This window comes from Balaenoptera borealis, assembly GCF_965194805.1.
Source record: "Balaenoptera borealis genome assembly, chromosome: 1".
Taxonomy (NCBI): domain Eukaryota; kingdom Metazoa; phylum Chordata; class Mammalia; order Artiodactyla; family Balaenopteridae; genus Balaenoptera; species Balaenoptera borealis.
In genome coordinates, this window is record NC_138860.1 from 23,531,488 (window position 1) to 23,544,226 (window position 12,739).

General features: G+C 45.1%; 1 long non-coding RNA gene across 1 annotated transcript in view; it reads left to right on the forward strand.

The window, feature by feature from the left end:
- The window catches only part of LOC309609114, an 86,696-nt gene that overhangs the window by 66,370 nt on the left and 7,587 nt on the right, over positions 1-12,739 (forward strand). The window contains exon 7 of the long non-coding RNA XR_014233265.1: positions 12,545-12,604. This is a non-coding gene — a long non-coding RNA (uncharacterized lncRNA). The remainder of the gene's footprint in view (positions 1-12,544; positions 12,605-12,739) is intronic.

A 12,739-nucleotide genomic window follows, 5' to 3' on the forward strand; every position in this document is an offset into this window, starting at 1 on the left:
CTCTTCATTGCGGTGCGCGGGCTTCTCATTGCGGTGGCTTCTCTTGTTGAGGAGCACAGGCTCTAGGTGCGCGGGCTTCAGTAGCTGTGGCGCACGGGCTTAGTTGCTCCGCGGCGTGTGGGATCTTCCCGGACCAGGGCTCGAACCCGTGTCCCCTGCATTGGCAGGCGGATTCTTAACCACTGCACCACCAGGGAAGTCCCTCACTGGTTCCTTTTGCGGAAGTGCTGTTCTTTCTGTATGAAGGCAAAGCTTTGGCCCATCAGCAGGAGCCCTAAATACAGCATGGGTCAGCTGGGGGGATGACTGCAGTTGTGTTGCCCCGTGGATATCTTCCTACACACATCGTGGGCAGAGGGCCGGTTGAAGCTAAGGGCTCCCATGGAGTGAGTCCTTGGTCTCATTCGCTCTGTCTCCTCCCCACCTCAAGCGCAGTTCAGCCTCTTTGAATCTCCCTTCTGCTACCCGTGCTCCAGCCACCCCCATCCCTCAGATCCTTTTCAGACCTGCATTCCCAGCTCTCCTGCTTCCACAGCCTCGACACCTCTTCTGCTCTAGTTTTGATGCCCTGCCCCCAGCTCTCCCAGGGCTCCCCCCTTCACCCCGCCCCCTCATCCTACACTGACCTGAGAAAGAATGGCTCCCAGGCCCTCTTCCCCCAGACACTCTCCCTCCCTCCCTCCCACCCTCCCCCAGTTTGGCCTCATAGGGCAGACCTTTGTGTTTGAGAATCAACCCTCTCCTCCGGATGTCCCATTATCCACCTTCAGCTGTCAGGGACACAGTGACAATCTGAACCAAATGGAGGATGCAAGAGAAATTTTTAAAAGAGAAAAAGAGAACAGATAATTTCAAAAGGACATTAGGCTCCATTCAGGGACACAGTCTCCAATCAACAAAATGAAAGGCAAGCGGTAGCCCCACAGGGACTGACTGAAAGGCAGCTGGTGGTGAGTGTTCTGGAGCCGGCTTCTCACACAGGCCTCCCTCACTCGCCCAGTGACAGCTCCCTTCCCGGCAACCAGCCCCACCCTGGGGGATTAGGTCTGGACTCCACCCCAAGCGACAGGGCCTGGGGCCTCCCTGCCAGTGGGGCTTCCTCCCTGACAGGACTCACAAAGGCTCCCTCACGAGGGGTAACTGCAGGACGGTGCTTGGCTGACAGAATCCTTTGGCAGAAAAATGCCGTCTGAGTCAGCCCTCAGAAATAATTAACCCTCAGGATGTTTCCTGGAGCACTGAAGTGGGTTGAAGGCCGAAGATGCAGGGAGTGATGCAGCATTTGTCTTCTGAAGGTGAGGGAGGGAATACTTGGGCACTCAGGGCCCTCCCAGCTCTCTGGGCCTCAAGATTGTTCTCAGAGGCGGGCAGAAGGCCCTTATTTCCTTAGAGACTCTTCCTAGAGGCCTGTTTTCATTTAGGGGCTTTTCAGAACGTGAGTCAGGCAGTAAACAAAGAAGAAGAGTCGCTGTTTGCTGCTAAGTGTGGTACCAAGGGCTCAGAGGAGCCACAGGTGAAATCTGAGACCCAGACCAGGCCTCGGGGAATTCACCACCTGCGTAGAGAAGTGAGGCAGGAAAAGACATTAAGTTAGATAGTCTGTTGGTCATACATTCATACATCCAGTGTGAAAAGAGAAAAGGCATTTTCTTGAGCCTAAGCAGATTATTTTACACATTTAGGCCAGGAGCTCAAAGACTTGCTAAGATAATAATGCTGCCCGTGATTTACATTGGTTCTTCCTTCTAAGAAGGCTTCAGAGCTCCCTGCCAATGTTTCAGTGAGACTTGGTCAGATTCTCCTCTTTCATTTCCCTCCTTTCCGAGGCCAAAATTTCTCATCCTCGTTTCACAACCAGGAAGGTTAAGAAACAGGCCACTGGCCGCCCTGCCAGGCAACCAGGCCCACATCTACACAGACTCAAAGGCGCAGCCACTGGCACTTCCATCGTCATGCACACAATGAATCCACTGAGTTTTTAATTGTTAAGTGCACTCTTAGAAGAGGCATATTCCAAAGAGAATCAGAGAATTAGAGAATGACAGACATCACACTGGGGCTTACTGTCAACACATATGACACTGGTGTACTGTATCCAAGATGCTGTAGGCGCTAGCTCTAGTGTCAACAAACTTTTTTATAAAGAGCCAAATAATAAATAGGAAATATTTTAGCCTTTGTGGGCCAAATACTATCTCTGCTGCATATTCTTCTCTTTTTAACACAAAAAATTGTGTTAAAATACACATAACATAAAATTCACCATCTTCTCAAGGGGGAAAGATACTCTTTTCAAAAAATGATTTTGGGAAAACTGGATAACCACATGCAAAAGAATGATGTCGGATCCTTCCCTTACACCATATACAAAAAATGAACTCAAAATGGGTTAAAAACCTAAATATAAGACTCCAAACTATAAAATCCTTAGAAGAAAACATAAGGGAAAGCTTCATGACATTGGACTTGCAATTATTTCTTGGATATAACACCAAAAGTACAGGCAACAAAAGCAACAGTACACAAATGGAACTACATCAAACCTAAAAACTTTTATACATCAAAGAACACAATCAACAGATTAAAAAGGCAACCTATGAAGGGGGAGAAAATATTTGCAAGTCACATATCATCTGATACCCAGGGTATATAAAGAGCTGCTAGAATTCAACAACAAAAAAATCAAATAACCCAATTAAAAATAGGCAAAGGACTTGAATAGACATTTCTCCAAAGATGATATATAAGTGGCCAACAAGCATATGAAAAAATGTTCAACATTACTAATTATCAGAGAAATGGAAATAAAAGCCACAATGAGATATCATCTCACACTCATTAGGATGGTCACTGTCAAAAAAAACCCCAGAAAATATCAAATGTTGGTGAGGACGTGGAGAAACTTGAGCCATTGTGCAACCATTGTGTTGGTACGATTGCAAAATAGATGTAACCACTACGGAAAACAGTGTGGTGTTTAAGAAAAAAAAGTTTAAAATAGATCCAGAAATCTCATTTTTGGATATATATCCAAAAAAAATTGAAGCAAGATCTCAAAGAGATATCTGCACACCCATGTTGATAGCAGCACTACTCACAATAGCCAAGAGATGGAAGCTTAAAATGGTTAAGACAGTAAATTGTATGTTATGTCTTTTTACCACAGTTTTTTAAAAAAATAATTTAAAGGCCCATCCAGAAAAAAAAATTTTACCATCTTAACCATTTTAAGTGTACAATTTAGCGTGTGTGTGCACCCATGCACGTGTGTGTTTAACAACCTTTAAAAATGTAAATAGTGGGCTTCCTTGGTGGCGCAGTGGTTAAGCATCCGCCTGCCAGTGCAGGGGACACGGGTTCGAGCCCTGGTCCGGGAAGATCCCACATGCCGCGGAGCAACTAAGTCCGTGCGCCACAACTACTGAGCCTGCGCTCTAGAGCCCGCGAGCCACAACTACTGAGCCCACGTGCCACAACTACTGAAGCCCGCGTGCCTAGAGCCCGTGCTCCCCAACAAGAGAAGCCACTGCAATGAGAAGCCCATGCACCGCAACGGAGAGTAGCCCCCGCTCGCCGCAACTAGAGAAAGCCCGCGCCCAGCAACGAAGACCCAACACAGCCAAAAAAAAAAAAAAAAAAAAGTAAAAAGCCATTCCCAGCATGCAGGCCTAACAAAAAAAGGCTATGACTAGATTTGACCCATAGGGCATAGCTTGCTGACCCCCATGCTAGATCAATATACACAAGACCTAGATTTGGTAAAATGTAAAGGCTTTAATCCAGGACAAAGGAAAATCATCATATACATGAGACAGTAGTATGGTTGTTAAGACTGTTGCCTCAGTCAGACTTTTAGCTCTGCCACATACCGGGAATATAATCTTGGACAAGTTACTTACCCTCCCTATCCTCAGTTAGTTCATCAGTAAATTGGGGTGATAACTGAACTTTCCTTGTAGAGTTGTTGTGAGGATTAAATGAGATAATACATTGTAAGCACTTGGCACAGTGCTGGGCACATAGGAAGATCACAGCAAACTTTGGCCTCTGTACACGTTATGAATAAAGGAATTGTGAGAAAGACATCCAGTTAACTGCACTATCAAGGTTGAAACCATTGGAATTCCAAGATGCAGCAGTGGTCAAATATTTTTGCTCAGCCTGGAAAGTCTCTGGATGCATGTGGGCTACAAGAACTGACTGCAAGTTGTATTGTTACGTACCAGGGTTCTTGTCCTTCCTTAATCAATAGAAATAGATAACAGGCCAGACAAGAAATTCACGCAAGGTTTTACTGGGCCTCCTGCTGCAGCAGGAGGGAGTGAAAACAAGTAACAGGTTCCCTTGCTCAGTCCCCGAGTGGGGGGCCGAGCTAGTTCCTTACATGGGGTGAGGGTAGGTGTGTGTCCAGGGGTCGGGCTGGAGGCGTGCCTTAGGTGGTTTGTCCACCTCTCTGGTGGTGTTGAGTGCAGGGGGCATGAGCAGTACCCTGCTTTTTCTCCCTACACCCTGTTTTCACTCACGGTTCTTCAGAAGTGGCAGTTGGGGTTTTGGTCTTTTTGTATCTTAACAGTAAACTTTGTGGGACTTCCCTGGTGGCGCAGTGGTGAAGAATCTGCCTGCCAATGCAGGGGACACGGGTTCGAGCCGTGGTCCGGGAAGATCCCACATGCCGCAGAGCAACTAAGCTCGTGCGCCACAACTACTGAGCCCGTGTGCCACAACTACTGAAGCCCGCACGCCTAGAGCCCATGCTCCACAACAAGAGAAGCCACTGCAATGAGAAGCCTGCCCACCACAACGAAGAGCAGCCCCCGCTTGCAGCAACTAGAAGAAAGCCCATGCGCAGCAGCAAAGACCCACCGCAGCCAAAAATAAATAAATTTCTAAAAAAAAAAAAAAACCAATAAACTTTTTTTTTTTAAAGTATTTTGTTAAATTAATTTATTTATTTTTGGCTGCGTTGAGTCTTTGTTGCTGCGTGTGGACTATCTCTAGTTGCAGCGAGGGGGGGCTACTCTTTGTTGTGGTGCACGGGCTTCTTGTATCTTGTTGTCCATAATTTGCCCTAACTTTGCATGCACGCAGTTATTTTTAGTCCCTCATAGCTTCTTTGTATTTTGTTGCTTGAGGAGACATTTGTCCAGGTGCAAGCACTGCAGCAAAGGGCCCCAGGTCCCAGCCTGTCTTAGTATGGTCCCATCACCCTGGGGCTCCTGGGTGGGAAGCCAGGCCCCCTTGAGTTCACTGATGGTGCCATTTGAACCCTGCCAATTCGGCCCCCTGCTTCCCCTGCCCTTTGGCCTCAAGCTTTAATGCAGGTGAGAGGCTGCCCACCCCCTCCCCCATAGCGTTTCCCATCCAGGCAGGAGAAGTGGAGGCAACTGGTTGGTCAGGAGGGACAGGTGATGAAGGGCGTCACAAGATAGAGAACCTGTGGCTCAACGGGTGGAGCCAGAGCCTCAGAGGCCAAGCCAACCACACACAACGCGCTGAGGGCAGCTCTTCTTTGCTCCAACGCGTGTGACAGTTGGCCACGGGGCCAGGAACAGAGACTGATCGGTGCACACCCTGGCTCCTTAGCAGGCATCAGAGAAATTAAGGACAGGGATGAGGATTCCGCCACACCCCTCAAAACGGCCTCCTAACTCCCAACTCTTCCGCCATGCTGTCAGCAGCCTCCCCTGGAGGCCCTCTGTGTACACAGCCCCCTGGGCACCAGTGGGAAGTTAAATGGGAAACGAAGACAGGGCTCGGCCCTGGCTGTAGAGGGCTCACGCTGATCCACGTAACACAGGCTAGCACGGGAGGCCAGTGCTGGCTCCACTGGTACGTGAGTGCTTCCAAAGCAAAGGGGAGGAGGAGAGGGGCTGTGCTCGTCCCGCCGCACCTCCAGCAGCTGCTCCTCAGGGGTCACTGTGGCCCTGCCCTAAAGGGCACCAACAGGCCAGGACGCGGGTGGGGATCCTTTGTTTTTAGCAGAAAAACAACCACAGTCAGATTTCAAGGCTTTGAGTCTCCACCCTCTCCTTCCAGTCTTTTCCAAATAGCTGCATGAACAGGGGAGGCGGCCACAGGCCCCCAGCATGTAGGGCAGGACCTCTCCAAGCTCCCACCCAGTTCTTGCTGCCCAGGCCTGGGAGCAACCCTGGCTAGGAATCTGTAGGAGCCAGTGAGGACCAAGCCTGGGTGGTTCTGACACCAAGATCCACACCGGGAACTCAACCAAGAACAAAAAGAGCAAACAAGATCAATTTCCTCCCACAGGAGACAGAATCTTCATACCAGTGTTCAGAGACACCTTTATCCTCTGCTGGGACTCCACCCTCTTTAGGAGCCCACTCCTTTCCCCTTCCTCCTGAAAAAAAGGAGAGAAGCCCCTGCCCATTTGCGCTGAAACCCCTCTAGGTGTCAGCAGCAAATGGTTTATGAATTACTTCTCCCAGGGTGAACTAGTTTCAAAACTCAAGTTAGGATAATGACAAGGGCCTACGGTATAGCACAGGGAACTATATTCAATATCTTGTAATAACCTATAATGGAAAAGAATCTGAAAAAGAATACATATATTTATGTCTATGTATAACTGAATCACTTTGCTGTACACCTGAAACTAACACACCATTGTAAATCAACTATACTTCAAGAAAAAATAAAGTAAAATAAATGGAATGTCATTAAGCAATAAAAAAAAAAAACTGGAGTTAGGGTGGGAGGAACCTTTAAGACTAATGAGTAATTATATTAATAACATTGTAATAACTAGGCTTATCTTGGTGATCATTTCATAATGTATCAAATCACTATGTTATATACCTGAAACTAATATAATATTGTATGTCAATTATAATTCAATAATAAAAAATTTTTAATTAAAAAATAAAGACATGGGCCTTTAGAGACTAAAAGTCACACACCTCAGGAATGGTGCCCTCTTTAACCCTGGGAACTGGGGGCAGGGGTGTGGGCAGTAAGGTGTGTTCAGACAGGGACCACGCCTAAGATCAAAGTGTCACTTGCATTTTTAACTGCAGCCCCCCCTGCCCTTGGGTTAGTTGTTCCACAAGCAGTGGCATCACCAGCAGCCCTTCAGTTGGCATCTGCAGTCATGCTGACCCCAGGGGGTACTCAGGCTTTATGAGATTCTAGGACCAGGCATCAAACCTCCAAGGGCTGGAGCCACCCAGGCACACCCAGTTCAGCAGAAAGCAGCCAAAGCTAATAAAGGAAGATATATTTTAGAGGTCATGTCCCAAATTTGGCTCCCTCCAACTGCAGATCTAGCTCTGACCAAGACCAAGATAAAAATTTGCATTATTTTGCATTTTAAACAATCTACTAGTCTTTCAAAGAGTGCTGATTGATGAGTGGCAATTAACTCAAGTAATCAGTTGTAAATTGCCAATAATTGCTGTCATTTCAAGTACGGGTTTTTTTCCTTCTTCATTTTCTCCTCTCTGCTCTCTGTCTCCGTTTTTAAACCAACATATGTTTATTGACCTTCTTTAGACAAGGTGGGCTAGGAGCCACAGGGCATAAAAAGATATACCAGCCATATATTTGCATTTGGGAGATTCCTAGTCTGGCTTAGGGTAGTAACATGGTACACACAGGGAAAAAAACCAAATGTCCAGAGCGCTGTGTGATGAATGCTAGCCCTGAAAAGGGCAGCGTTACACTGGATGTTCAGGGAGTTTGATTTTCAGTTGTTGGGGGTTGTCAACGACTTTTGTTTCCAAGGAGGGGCTTTCCTTTACATCAGTGGTTCCCAAACTTGAAAGTCTATGAGTTAGTGACAAAAATTCTATGAAAAAGGTGTTCTATTGGCCAAAAACATTTGGAAGACATGCAGGTTTCTTTTTATGTAATTGAGATGCAAGTGACATATAATGTTGTGTAAGTTTCCGTTACTGCTGAGCATCACAGAGGCTTCAAGAGCCAAAGTATTACGAATCAGTTCAACACGGTGTAGGCAGCAGGTCCCAGATTTGACTTTGAAGTAGTCCCTCCTCCCTGCCCCTTTTCCCACAACCAGTACATGTTGGCACTTTCTAGACATTGTGATTCCAGAGAGGCTAAATGTTCTAACTCTGTTTAGAAAGCCAAAAAATGGTTTAAGCCTCATTCTCTCTATGAACTTTCCCCTCAAAGTTCAGCGCATACCGATCCCTCTTTCCCCAGATCTCCAAAAGCATTTCAGTGTCACCCATTTAGCACCCAACCTTCATGTGTTTCCTGTCTGTTTATACAGTTCCATACCACATACCATCCAACTCGCACAGAATATATAGCAAATGCTCACTAATGAGGAATTACCTGGTAATTAAATACACTTTGACATCATGGATAAAAGCAGACCCTGGACTCAGGAGGCCAGAGTTCAGATACTGGTTCTGGCTTATTGACTGTGTGACCTTGGGAAAGTTACTTAACCTCTCTGGACTTTTTTTGGTACTTCATGAGGTTGCTGTGAGCATTAAACTAAAGTGCCCAGCACACAGTCAACATTTAATCAATGTTAGCTATTTTTGTTACTAGTCCTAAATGTGTTGTGCACTTGGTCACCAAGCGAAGGAGAGAGCCTGGCCAGTGCATGGAGAGCTAGATTTCAAGGGCAGCCCATAACGCTGGCCCCAAACACAGCGATATTGTTTGTTCATCTCTTCTAAGATCTTGAAGCACTTTAAAATCTCAACTTATCACTTTTCACAGGAGTTCCTTGACATAAGTTGGAATCCACTATCATCACCCTAGGGAGGGGTTAATGACCTGCTCAAGGTTACTTGCCAGGGTCAACCACAGGCTAGAAATAGAAATTGGCTCCACGATCACCTCTTTGTCTCACTAGCTTCCTCCCATTGTGGTTTTGGCAAAGATAAAATACGCAGGAGTGATGTAGCAACTGGAGTGAAAGTCAAAGAACAGCATCTGTGTTTAGCACAGCCTTGATGATGCTTTTCTTCCTTCTTCCTCCCACAAGCAGGCTGATATATCCAGCAGCCTCCCGTCCCTCTCGAAGCACTCAAAATAGTATTCCCTGACCTCCATTCACCAGGATATGCCAGTGAGAGGGAGCGAGGGTGTGCTGGAAACGCCGCGTGGAAGGGCCGCCACGCAGAAAGCGGCTCCCTGACCTCAGACCCCTTTGCATCAACACATCCTTCTCATCACCTTGGCTGCCTCCCACCAACACTGCAGTCACACTAGCTCCTTGGAAGGAACCCACGGTTCCCTTGCTGCTGCCGTAAGCAAGAAAAGTTCTCTGCAGCTCATCCCCTGCCCGAGCATCCTGGGACCAAGTTGGCAACAGCCCTACTTATGACCGCAAGAGCACTTAGGTTCCGCAAAAAGCAAAACAGAAAACTCAGAAAACCATATAACAAAGTCACTGAGAAAACGCATCCTGCATGTTTGTGTAAATGTGTGTGTGTGTGCGGTGCCTGTGTTGTCAAACCCCTCTCTGCCCACCCTCTCCGGGTACTCATAGCTCCCTGTTTTCACGATTCCGACAGTTAATAATTTATGGAGTACCATACTGCATTCAGAGTCTCCCCTGACCACCTAGATTGTTACCACCCCAGGGAGTTTACTGCCTAAGTCAATGGGACAGAATGGGCAAGTAAGTCACAGGTGACCAGTAAGGGACAGGTGACCTAAGCTGGGGCTCCTGGCTTCACCAAGGGTTGGGAGAAGTAGTATGAGGAGGTGACAGAGGACAATGGAAGAGTCTGGTCTGCCTAACTTACCAGTGGTAGTGATACGAAAGCAGGTGGGAGGGACGCCAGGAAAGTAGAAAAGTATAAACAATGAATCCCTGATCAAGCTGTCAGGCAACCTCTGTTGTCACAAAACATGCCTGGAGTGGCTTCCTGAGAACCCAAACTTGGGCTCTTGGAGAGCAGGATGCGTAAAGAGGTCAGAGTGCAGTCTAGCCTGAGACCGAGGCCATGAGCACTGCGGGTTCTATTCTTGATTGCCCGCTTATTATCTGGGACACCAGATATTACCTGGGGACTGGTCAGCCGCTTCCTTCATAGAAACCTTTTGTTCAGGAATTTTGCTTGCAGGGCTTTATGTCTGCTCTTTATTGCTCGTTACACAGAGAATTTCAAGGTATATCTTCTTCTGGGTCTCTGCCCTCTAACAGCTTACAAAGTAAGGCAGAGTAGATAAGACATGTACACAATGCTGCTTTTGTGGGGGAATGAAGTGGAATGCTGCTCTGGAGCTATTTTTGCAGAAGTATGCACCCCTAGAACAGTGTTCCAAAGTCTCTTTTTAACACTGATAGTTAATATTCATATCAAATAGTAAAAGCTGTTTGCATTTAGAGACATTTTAAATACTTCCCATATACCTTATTTCATCTAATTATAGATACCATCAATAGAAGATGCACTTTTATTTTTGTATACCAGCAAGAAAGAAAAAAAAAAAAAAACTTCTATTGCTTGAAAAATGCATCTTGATTTCAGAGATATTAACATGTGAAAAAATGTGCATCTTAGAATTGATACACTATTAGGCTTAAAGGAATCTCATTTTCACCAGCTTCTTGCCATATGTCAGAGAAAAGCACCTTACCTTCTCTGCAAATCCTATGTGAGGCCAGCCTGCTTTACAGTTAATATCACTGAAGAAAATCTAAGAGGAAGGAAAGGAAGGGGGAAAGATGGATTTAACGTTTATATGGATGAGATCCTGTATGGATAAGCATGTCTGTTCATCTCACCTCTGCTTCCTGAGTCTGCTAAATAATTGAGCTCAGCATTAATGGAAAGGGATCTGGGGAGGGGGAAAGATGTGCCTTCTAGACCCATTTTGTACAAAAAGATTTGCCTGTACCTAAGGCAGCACATGGGCTGTGCTACGGGAATGGTTCTCGCAGTAGAACTGGATGAAAGCTTTGTAAAAAAGGCATTTGATCTGAGCTTGAAGCATCTCAAGACTGAAAATGCAGGAAGACAGGAAGACATGCAGCATGGTTGGGTGCTTGTGCCACCTCCTTAGTGACAGCAGACAGTGGGCAACAAAGCTGGAGAAAGAGGAAGGCATGCGAACAAACGGTTAAGGATTTTGGACCTTCTTAGGCTGGCAGTGGGCCACCATAAGGTTTTTGAGCTTGGGAATAATTGATATAAAATAGCATTTTGGCGGGGGGTGGAGAACAGCACTTCAGAAAAAAACCCCCAGAATTTCAAGATGACAAATTTGCAGTTCTGTGTATAGTAAACTCAATGGGAAAAGGTAAACGTTGAAAGGACTAATGAAAAAAAAAACTAACATTTTTTAAATTTATTTTTTTATTGAAATATAGTTGATTTACAATGTTGTGTTAATTTCTGCTGCACAGCAAAGTGACTCAGTTATACGCGTATATACATTATTTTTTTAAATATTCTTTTCCACTACGGTTTATCCCAGGACATTGAATGTAGTTCCCTGTGCTATAGAGTTGGACATCGTTGTTTATCCATTCTATATGTAATAGTTTGCATCCACTAACCCCAGACTCCGAGTCCATCCCTCCCCCACTCAACCTCCCCCTTGGCAACCACAAGTCTGTTCTCTGTGTCTGCGAGTCTCTTTCTGAAAACTAACATTTATTGAGTGCACTATTGACAGAAACAGGAAACTAAAGGAAAGAGCTGTTTTGAGACAGCAGTGGTAGAGATAATTGATTTGGAGGATAAATTTGAGATAATAGAAAAACTAGCCATGAAGTGAATTGGAGACATAGAAATGATGCTGGGGAGAGAAAGGGTGTCAATCAGATTCGGGAGTCGTTTTCATAGAGGTGCAAGGTGAGTCAGGGGGTTCTGAAGTCATAGGAAAAGGTGATCTTTAGAATGTAGACGCTCCCCAACTTAGAAACGAGGTGCTCCAGAAAAACATGTTTGAATTCCAGGAGGCTTTGTCCCCTAGAGACAAACACATAAATGTTGGTTGGAGTTCCACACATGTCCACAAACTCCTAAATTACTCATAATTTGGTTAAAATATTGGGGGAGGGGGAGAAAAAGAAAAGGTGATATTTAGAAGGGAGGCACTTTAGGACCTCAATTAAGAAATTGTTTTTTCAGAAATAGACTTACAAACATAGACATAGAAAACAAACTTAATGGTTACCAAAGGGGAAAGGGGGAGGAGGGATAAACTAGGAGTTTGGGTTAGCAAATACAAACTACTATATATAAAATAGATAAACAAAATAAACAACAAGGTCCTACTGTATAGCACAGGGAACTATATTCAATATCTTGTAGTAACCAATAATGGAAAAGAATCTGAGAAAGAGTGTATGTGTACACACACACACACACACACACACACTCTTTGCTGTGTACTAGAAATATAACATTGGAAATCAACTATACTTCAACTTAGAAAAAAAGAAATCGTTTTTTAAATTAGAAAATATTTGAAATATGCAGAGTAGTACAGAGAACAATGTAATACACACCTTGTACCTACCTCTCAGATATTTCAAATGTCAGTCTTTTGATATATTTGCTTCAGATTCGTTTTTTACATTTTCTCCTAGAGAAAAACCAAACACAGATAAAACTGAGATCATCCTCACTCCCTCTCTCCTTCCCTGGAGGTAAGTACTATTCTCCTATTGCTCTGAGGCCCTTCTAATTATTTTTGTACTCTTATGACATAGGGAGAGAGCCAAAAATATTATGTTAGATGTTTTAAGTTATTTATATACATGATGTAATAACATACATGTTCT